This window comes from Peromyscus leucopus, unplaced genomic scaffold (assembly GCF_004664715.2).
Source record: "Peromyscus leucopus breed LL Stock unplaced genomic scaffold, UCI_PerLeu_2.1 scaffold_305, whole genome shotgun sequence".
Classification (NCBI taxonomy): Eukaryota; Metazoa; Chordata; class Mammalia; order Rodentia; family Cricetidae; genus Peromyscus; species Peromyscus leucopus.
This window is the reverse complement of record NW_023505184.1, coordinates 7,499-16,191: the sequence shown is the minus strand read 5'-3', so window position 1 is coordinate 16,191 and position 8,693 is coordinate 7,499. Positions and strand designations below refer to the sequence as shown.

General features: G+C 54.7%; 1 pseudogene; it reads left to right on the top strand.

Moving 5' to 3' along the window:
• The first annotated feature begins 3,565 nt into the window (after window positions 1-3,565).
• LOC114695745 lies at window positions 3,566-8,308 on the top strand (annotated as a pseudogene).
• Window positions 8,309-8,693: the final 385 nt, after the last annotated feature.

Genomic DNA, 8,693 nt, shown 5'->3' with positions numbered 1-8,693 from the left:
CTGTCTTCAGAGGCCGGCAGACTGAGTCTGGAAAACATGCTGCTGCCGCTGCCGCTGAAGGATGAAGATTTGGCACCCGGATTCACCCCTCAGGAATCAAAGAACACAGGTCCCATAATTTTTTTATTGTTTAGAATTAAGAATCATACTATTTTAAGTCTACAACGTGAATGACAGTTATAGAATCAATGGATGAGACTTCTTCATCTCAAACCCAGCCTTGCAACTACAGAAACACGTTAAACTGGAGTTGACCTACACTCATCTCTGTCTTGCTGTCTGTCGTCTCTCTCTCTCTGTGTCTGTCTCTGTCTCTATCTCTCTGTCTCCCCCCCAACACCGTGGTGTGTGTGTGTGTGTGTGTGTGTGTGTGTGTGTGTGTGTGTCCTTTTGTCTTTCTCTCTCAGGTCTCTTTTTTACATCTCCTCCTCAACACCAAATACTAAATTCTCAATAGAAAAATGATTTTTCCCCTAGAACTACCAGTTCTTTCCCGATTACAGTGTCTACTGGGATAGCTACTTCTTGAGCAGTTAGCTTAGAAAACCAGTAGCTTGGTTTTCTCAGTTCCTACCTAGTCCCGAGAACGCTCTTCCGGGAGGACCTGAGCAGATGGCTGAGCCCTAGATTCGGGTTGCAGGCTGATCTTGTGTTACCGGGGAAATGCTGGATCCGAGTGGGAGCAGTTTGTGAGGAAGCCAGAGCATCGAAATTCCAGCGCCAGAATCGGAGTCCTTGGCGCACCGCCGCCACCGTGGCTTCCGAGCCTCCCTACGAATTTGGCTGGCTGCTCGCCTCGGGTTTAGGCGCAGAGGCGATCGGTCGGGGCGTGGGAAGTGCAGAGAGTCCCCACTGCAGCTCCACTCCGAAGCTGGAGGCTGGCAGCCCCTTAGCATGCCTCCCATCCCTGCAGAACCCTGCCTTTCCTAGGTCAGATCCTAAAGTCTATGAAACGACGGTGTGAACCAAGTCTTTGAAGTTAATAAAGGTGGGACAGATAGAGGAAGACAAATATCAGTCCCTCGACTCACAGTGGATGAAAGGAGCAAAAGGTGAATAACCTTTGCTCTCACATTTCAACTCCACCCCAGGTTGACACCTGTACAAGACTAAGCTTAGGAAAGAAAGGTACAGGGATGATTAGGGCCTCCTGCTTGAACTAACAAAGGCGCCTTGACGTTCAAGCTCCCTGGTGTAGCTCAATTTTTATTCTTGGGTGGTTTGTTGTGTCCATTTCTGTTTTCTCAGCCTTAAATTTGGGCTCATAATCTCATGCAGATCTGTGTGGTGGCACCCCCCACCCACCCCAGACACTGGTGCATTAACTGCCTTGTTCTTCAAGATCGACCCAAGCGCTTTTCTCCTCGCTTAGGTCAACCCTGACCAGAACTTAAAGGTCAGCCACAAGGAGCAAAGCTCCTTTGACCATGGCTCCTAATCCCAGCCTACAAGTCCCGGCATCTCCAGCTTCCTCAACAGCCCGGGCTGAGAGTTGGACTAGACATTCTGGAGGTATTTCTGTTTCTAAAAGTTGTCGCGTGAATTTTAGTGATTCTGCCTCGTGTGAATCCAACTAACAAAAATAGAGAGAGGTTTATTATTATTATTATTATTATTATTATTATTATTATTATTATTCACCTCATTCTTCTTAGGTTTAGACTCCACGCAAGAGAAAAATTATTCCCATTTAGCTGATTTCGTTCCCAGAGCAATGAGACCCCCCTATAAGTGATAACGATGTGTGTGTGAGGGGGGCAGGAATGAAAATAAACATGGAGAAGAAACAGAAAAGAGAAGGAGGTGGAAAGATGGGTCAGGATGACTCTTAGGCCTGAGAGGGATTAAAGGACATCTATAGGCTTAAGGAGCAAAAAATTAATTTACACAATTCTGGAAGAGCCCAGATGGTCTTTAATTAATCCCTTCAAAAGAAGGAACCCGGCCTGGGATGCGCCCGCTGCCTGCTTCATTAGCTCCGTTTCGCGAGGGTCCAGACACCGTTCGAGGTGAGGCGCCGAGAGCTGGTGGGGGAAGTGGAAGAGGATGACGCGAGCTGGTGTGGGCGGAAGGGACGAACTTAAACTGCTTTTCCATAAAAGGGCTGGCTTTTCATTATTCCTCTCTTTAAAAAGTAATACCCTCTTCGTCCCTGCTCCCTCCTCCCCTTTTCCATTTTATTTTGCACAATTAATTGAGCCCGGCCGCTGGCCGGGGGCTGGAACCACTCTTCTCGCCAGGTCCCTCCCCTCTTGGCTCCGCCCAAGGGACGCTGGGCGGGGACTAGGAGGGCGCGGCCTTACGGCTCCCTAGCTCTAGCCAATCAGAGGATGTGGCGCTCTCTGGTGGGCGTGCCCCGGGAGCGAGGCCCGGCCGAAGCGGAGCGCTATTGGAGGCGGTGGTTACGCCCCAGACCTGCGCCCCGCTCCTCAGCCCCGCCCCGGCGAGCCGCCCCGGAGTGACGTCCCCGAAAGTTCTCATTTTGGCCCCCCCACCGCCCCTCCCTTGCGTCCCCCCAGCTAAAGAGCGGCAGGGAGGGGTGCAAATGTTTTATTACCTTTGAGAGCTTCATCCGAACTGTCAGGCCCGGAGGGAGCGAGGAGAGAAGGGAAGAGCCGCCGAGAGGGTCAGTTTGGCCAGAGGACAGGGTTTAGAAGAGCCAAGCCTGGAAAGCCAAGGAGAAATGCCAGAGAGGCGAGAGAAAGGCGGAGAGTGAGAGAGAGCAAGAGAGGGCGCCGGGGGGTGGGCGGGCGGGGGTCGCTGGGCCGGTTTGCAGAAGCGGACGGACGATCGGAGCGGGAACCGACCCGTCAGACTTTTCACACTTAGGTTTTTGTCTTTTTTTTTTTTTTTTTTTTTTTTTAAAATAATTCCTTTTCGTTAGCTACTCGCGCTGTCCAGAGGGGAAGCCGGCGCGTGGGCGCGCCAAGTCCCCGGGCCGCGGAGGTGGCACTGCCTCTCTGGCGCAGTAGAGAGCCAGGCCCCGGCGGTGGCAGGCGCGATCCCCGCGCTGGGCGGCTGCGCTCGTGGTCCCGCGAGCCAGGGAGCAGCGAGTGCGAATCAGCTGCGCCGCGGCGGCGCTGAGCTCCCGAGCCAGCTTAGAGGCGCGCACCGGGCGGAACGCGGCGCCTTTGAAGCTCCCCAAAGCCGGCGCGCCAGCCCCCACCTCCAACATCAAAGTGTCGCCGGGTGGCTCCAGCGCTGTGGAACTCTCCGGGACCAGCTCCGGGCGAGTTTTGGTGTTTTTTCGCGGGGGACTGGCGAAGAGGAGACGTAGAGCGCTCTGAGCGCCGGTGAAGCCGCCACTCTCTCCGAACGAAGCCGCGCCGAGCCCGCCCGCGCTCCCGCCGCCTCGCCGGCCGCAGCCTCCCGCGGGGGGCTTGGACATTTCTGCTGCGCATCCCGGACAGCAACTCCCGGCGCCGCGGCCCCGGGCTTGGCCGGTGGTGCCTCCGAGTGAGCCGAGCCACACTCCAACTTGCGCCCCCTTTCCGGCGCCTCGGCTCTCCGGAGCGCCGGCGGGGCCACCGGCCTGCGCGGCTGCCGGTTCGGGCCTGGCTGTGGGATGTTAGCTGTGGGGGCGATGGAGGGGCCCCGGCAGAGCGCGTTCCTGCTCAGCAGCCCGCCCCTGGCCGCCCTGCACAGCATGGCCGAGATGAAGACCCGCTGTACCCCGCCGCCTACCCCCGCTGCCACCGGGCCCCCCTCTTCCTCCTCGTCCTCCTCGTCCTCGTCGCCCTCCCCGCCTTTGGGGCCACAACCCAGGCGGCTTGAAGCCCCGGCCGCGGGGGCCTCTCGTCCCTGAGCAGCCCCCGCCGCAGCTCTCGGCCGCCACCCGCACGGCATCAACGACATCCTGAGCCGGCCCTCCATGCGGTGGCCTCGGGGGCGCCCCTCCTTCCGCCTCGCCCTCGGGGTCCTCGTCCTCCTCCTCCTCCTCGTCCGCCTCGTCCGTCCGCCACCTCGGCCTCTGCGGCCGCCGCCGCCGCCGCTGCAGCCGCGCCGCCGCCGCCGCCTCGTCGCCCGCGGGGCTGCTGGCCGCTGCCCCGCTTCAGCCAGCCTGAGCCGCCGCCGCCGCGCCGGGCTCTACTTCAGCAGCGCCGCGGCCGTGCGCCGTGGGCCGGTACAAGCCCTGGCCGAGCTGCCCGGGACGCCCATCTTCTGGCCGGGTGATGCAGAGCCCGCCCTGGAGGACGCACGCCTGGCTGTACGCCCGTGAGTACTGTCGCGGGCCCGGGTCCCGCGTTCCTACGCCTGCTCTCGGGTCCTGTCCCCTAGTGTGCCGGAGGGTGGGTGGGTCCTCGGGGCCACCCCAGGAGTTTGACAGTGCCAGATCAGCAGGATGGTGGCTGGGCCGGGCGTCTAGCAAGGGACGCAAGCTTTCCTGAGGTCGTCAAGCCGGGCAGGCCTGGGCTCCGCGGAGAGCGTGTGTCTGGATAGAACGCAGCGCAGTGGGCGAGTTTTTGTCTGGGCTGTGCGTGAATTACCCAGCTCTGGGTTAAGAGAGTTGGGAAGCGGGGTGGGTGGGGGGAGAAAGGCCTCTGCACCCCTGTTTTTCTGGCTCTTTCTTGCCAACCAGAGCCTCCCTCAAGGCTTCAGAAGCCTGACCCGGGTTTTCCGCAAACCCGAGAGCGTGGACGGGCAACTTCCTACCGCCCCAGGAAAAGCAGGCATCCCCACGCACACCTCCTTCCTTGACGTCTCTAGCTCACATTTTTTTGGCCATCTCCCTGCACACCTCCAGTACGCTTGTCTACAGCGGCGGTTCCCAGAACCGGGGCGAGGAAGCTTCGGGGCCTGGGTCTTCCCTACTCCTGGACCCCAGGGTCCTGTGCAAGTTTGATCTGGGCACATTGAGGAGGAATTTGACACTCAATGACCTAACACAAGAAAGGAGAGGGAGAGAAATGTGACGCGTGACAGAGCAGTAAAATGGAACTCCCAAAGATTTGTCTGGGTCAACTCAATGGCCTTGGTAGTCTTCTGGCTAGTGGGCCACAGCCCCAGAAGCTCCTAGCCCCAGATGGCGTCCAGGGTCCGGCTCAGATCCTCTTCTCACTCTGTTCTTTGCTGGTGACCAAGTCGCCCGAAGTTAGTCCAAGTCACTGGAACTCCATACTTGAGGCTTAGTGGCAATAACTTCAGTAACCGAGGGAACCAAGTGAGGCTCTCTTTGGGAGGTGATCCTCAGGGTTATTGGGGTGTCCGGGACACGTATTAGTGTTGACTGTAGGGATCGCCAAAAGCTGTGTCCCGCACCCCCCTCCCTCTCTCCCCCCAGCTCACAGCTGCCTCAGACTAGGGACCTGTTAGTTCACAACTGTGCAAAACACAAGGAGCCTTTTTGTGGCCCAACACAAGTTAGAGAAGTGACCAAGGTTGTGTGTGGGGGGGACGACAAAATATAATATAAAATAAAAACGTAGTTACCTTCATACCAAACTACTTGTCTTCCCTGCGCACAGGGACTGACCCCGGGAGGGAAGGGTGACCTTTCTCATGCGTTCCTGCTTAGTTTCAGGGTGTGTGTGTGTGTGTGTGTGTGTGTGTGTGTGTGTGTGTCATTTTCAGTCCTGAACTCTTCAGCAGTGGTTCCTAGCTGTTTGGCAATGTGGTTAAGCAGAAAGTATTTACTGCTGCTTGGACCGCACTGCTTTTGACAAAAGTAGCAGGCAAGCGCCAAAAGGACGTGCTGGGTGCGCTTCTGGTGCAGGCCGGATAAGCGTCTACTATCAAAGCATGGCTTTGCCAATCGCTCCCTGTCCCCCCCCCCCGCCGTGGAGCCCTGTAGCTGATCATCTGGTCACTCTCTGTTATGATATCGGTTCTTGCAGATCAGGATCCATTTTGTTTGGACAAAGATGGAAGAGAAACACCAGACCCACGTTCTCTGGCCAACAATCTTCGCCCTCGAGAAGACTTTCGAACAAACGAAATACTTGGCGGGGCCAGAGAGAGCTCGCTTGGCCTATTCTTTGGGGATGACGGAGAGTCAAGTCAAGGTGAGTGGACCTTTGACACCCCCAGGATAGCATTCCCCAGACGGACGTGCGTGTGCGTGCGTGCGTGCGTGTGTGTGTGTGTGTGTGTGGTGTGTGTGTGTCACGCACACGCGCCTGTGTTTTCCCCTCGCCAAACTAACAAACTAGTGGGGGTGAGTGGCGCTCTGAGGAGCCTGGGGAGAAGTGGGAGCGGAGAGAAGAGTCCCCCCCCCCAGGCCTGGGGTCTTTTGGAGGCAAACTGTTGATGAACAAAAGGATTCGAGTCCCCGCCTTAGAAATTAGGCTAATCTAGACTGCAGCCGGTACTGGGGGAACTCGCCTTTATCAGAGAAAAAAGCACTAAGGAAATATATCTGAGCACAGATTGAGCCGATTAGAAAGCTTGATTTTGCTTATTTGTAAAGACACTTAAGCTTTTGTTTGCCGATCCAGGCTCCACTAGATATATAATTTCCTAACGGTTATCAGCACCAATAATACTTCTATATTAACTTGTAGATTAGGGGTAAATGAATCCAGAGGAACTTAACACTGATAAAGCTTGCTTTTGGCTTAGATGAAGATAATCATTTTGGAATAGTAATTTTCCAAATGAGCTGACAAGATTTTTAGGGTATTATGGGGTTGAATTCTGTTTAAAGCAAGTTTATCGGCAGAATTAAGATACTGCAGTTTATGAAAATTTGCAAAGTAAGATGTCACTTTGCTTATAATTGAGTTGTATACTTTATTTCTAGGAAATCAAATTTTAGAAGTCTGTCTCTGAAAATAAGGGGTTGAACCCGCTGTGTAAATTCAATCTGATGGTTTACTGGGTTTCTGTGTTCTCTTGGTCCAGTTCAGTTTGTTACACTTGTTTTCTTTATGGTGAGAGTGTGTGGATCTGCTTTTCTTTAGTTATATTGTTTCTCATTAAGGAGCAACATCATTAAGTCTGATACTTTATTTCCTGCTAGCCAAACATCACACAATCTATTTCAGCCGAGATTTTCACAGTGTCATTAGAAAACCATCACATTTGAAATTATTTTTAGTGGGTGGCTAGAGAGCCCATCACCTTAATCTGAGGTCTTCATCTGTCACCATAAATATGTCCATATGGCCGGAAGTGAATTATAGCAATATAAAGAAAACCACTTTTCCTAACAATTCTAATTCCCTGAATAAAATGCACAACAGATCAGAAGCATAAAAGAGAGGGCAGTTCAAAATGTTCAGAAAATTGGTTGTTTATTCCTGATCCTAAAGATAAAAATACAGGTGTCAGACCCGTGTCAAACATCATGAACAGACTGAACGTATTTGTATTTCCAACGAATGTCTTAGGCAGTAGCAATATTACACTAGTGTTTGAAAGAATAGACGAGACCATAATATTTCACCTTTGGTTTTATGAACATTGAGGGTAGGGAAAGAAACTTAGCACCATGATGATTCTGACTGGGACGTTAAATGTCTCCACGCCTCTGTATTGGTTGCTATGAATGACCTGAAGTTGTCGTTTTATCAGAAAACTTGGGATCACGCATCTAAAGTGTTGTGGAGAGGAGAGAGGGGGATCGAGCAATGATGTTAGTGCGGATTCAGGCCTCAAATAAGTACACAGTCAAGTGTTCAAAAGTGAAAACACAGCAGATGTCACTGGATTTAATACTGTGCTCTTACGGAAGATAAATCACAAACACACGGCACTGTAGTTGTTTGAAAGTTCTCAATCTACGATTACAAGTTAAGGACTAAAATCTGCCACGACGGGAAAACTAAGCAAGTGTTCCGTTTCCAGTCGGAACGTAGGAAAAGCAAGTTTTATTTTAGGGAAGCTCGACCCAAGTCTTGTTTTCACTCTTTCGGAGAAACGGCTTAGGGCCGGCCTCGGCGCTCTTGTGTTACTATCGCTATGGCAACGGCGGTGGGTTAGCGAGGCCGGCAGCCTGACTTTGACGCCTGGACCCCGGGGCCGCGAGGGAGGGTGGCGAGGTGGGAGCCTGGGTCTCCCGGCGCTCAATTCTCCCCGGCCCTGCCTCTGCCCTCCCCTCCCCTGCCCTCTCTCGGAGCTCAGGTTCTTCCAGAACCGCCGGACCAAGTGGAGGAAGAAACACGCGGCTGAGATGGCCACGGCCAAGAAGAAGCAGGACTCGGAGACGAGCGGCTCAAGGGGACTTCGGAGAACGAGGACGACGACGACGACTACAACAAGCCTCTGGACCCGAACTCTGACGACGAGAAAATCACGCAGCTGCTGAAAAAGCAAGTCGAGCAGCGGCGGCCTCCTGCTGCACGCCTCGGAGGCCGAGGGCTCGTCCTGAGCGCCGCCCGCACGCCGCGGGATCTCGGCCGCCCCGCGCCCCTCAGCCCGTCCCCCACCCCCAACCCGGGCCCCAGCACCCCGCTGCTCCCCGGGCCTTTACTATTTTTCTAAGATGTACATATCTATTTTTTTAACCTAGAAATTGTGGCGGGGCTGGGGGGGGGTGGCGTAGGACGGCGCGTGGATGAGAAGGGAGCCCGCCGACTGCACTGCGCAAAAACAAAAAAACAAACCCGCAGCCGAACCCGCAACCCCGCGGCTCCCCAGGACCCTTCCCAGCCTCGACGTCAGCACTGCCCCCCCCCCATCCCCCTGCTCCCCATCCAGGCTCGGTCCCTTGCTCTGCGGTCCCTGAGATCCCGGTCGTGTTTCCGAAGAGTCGC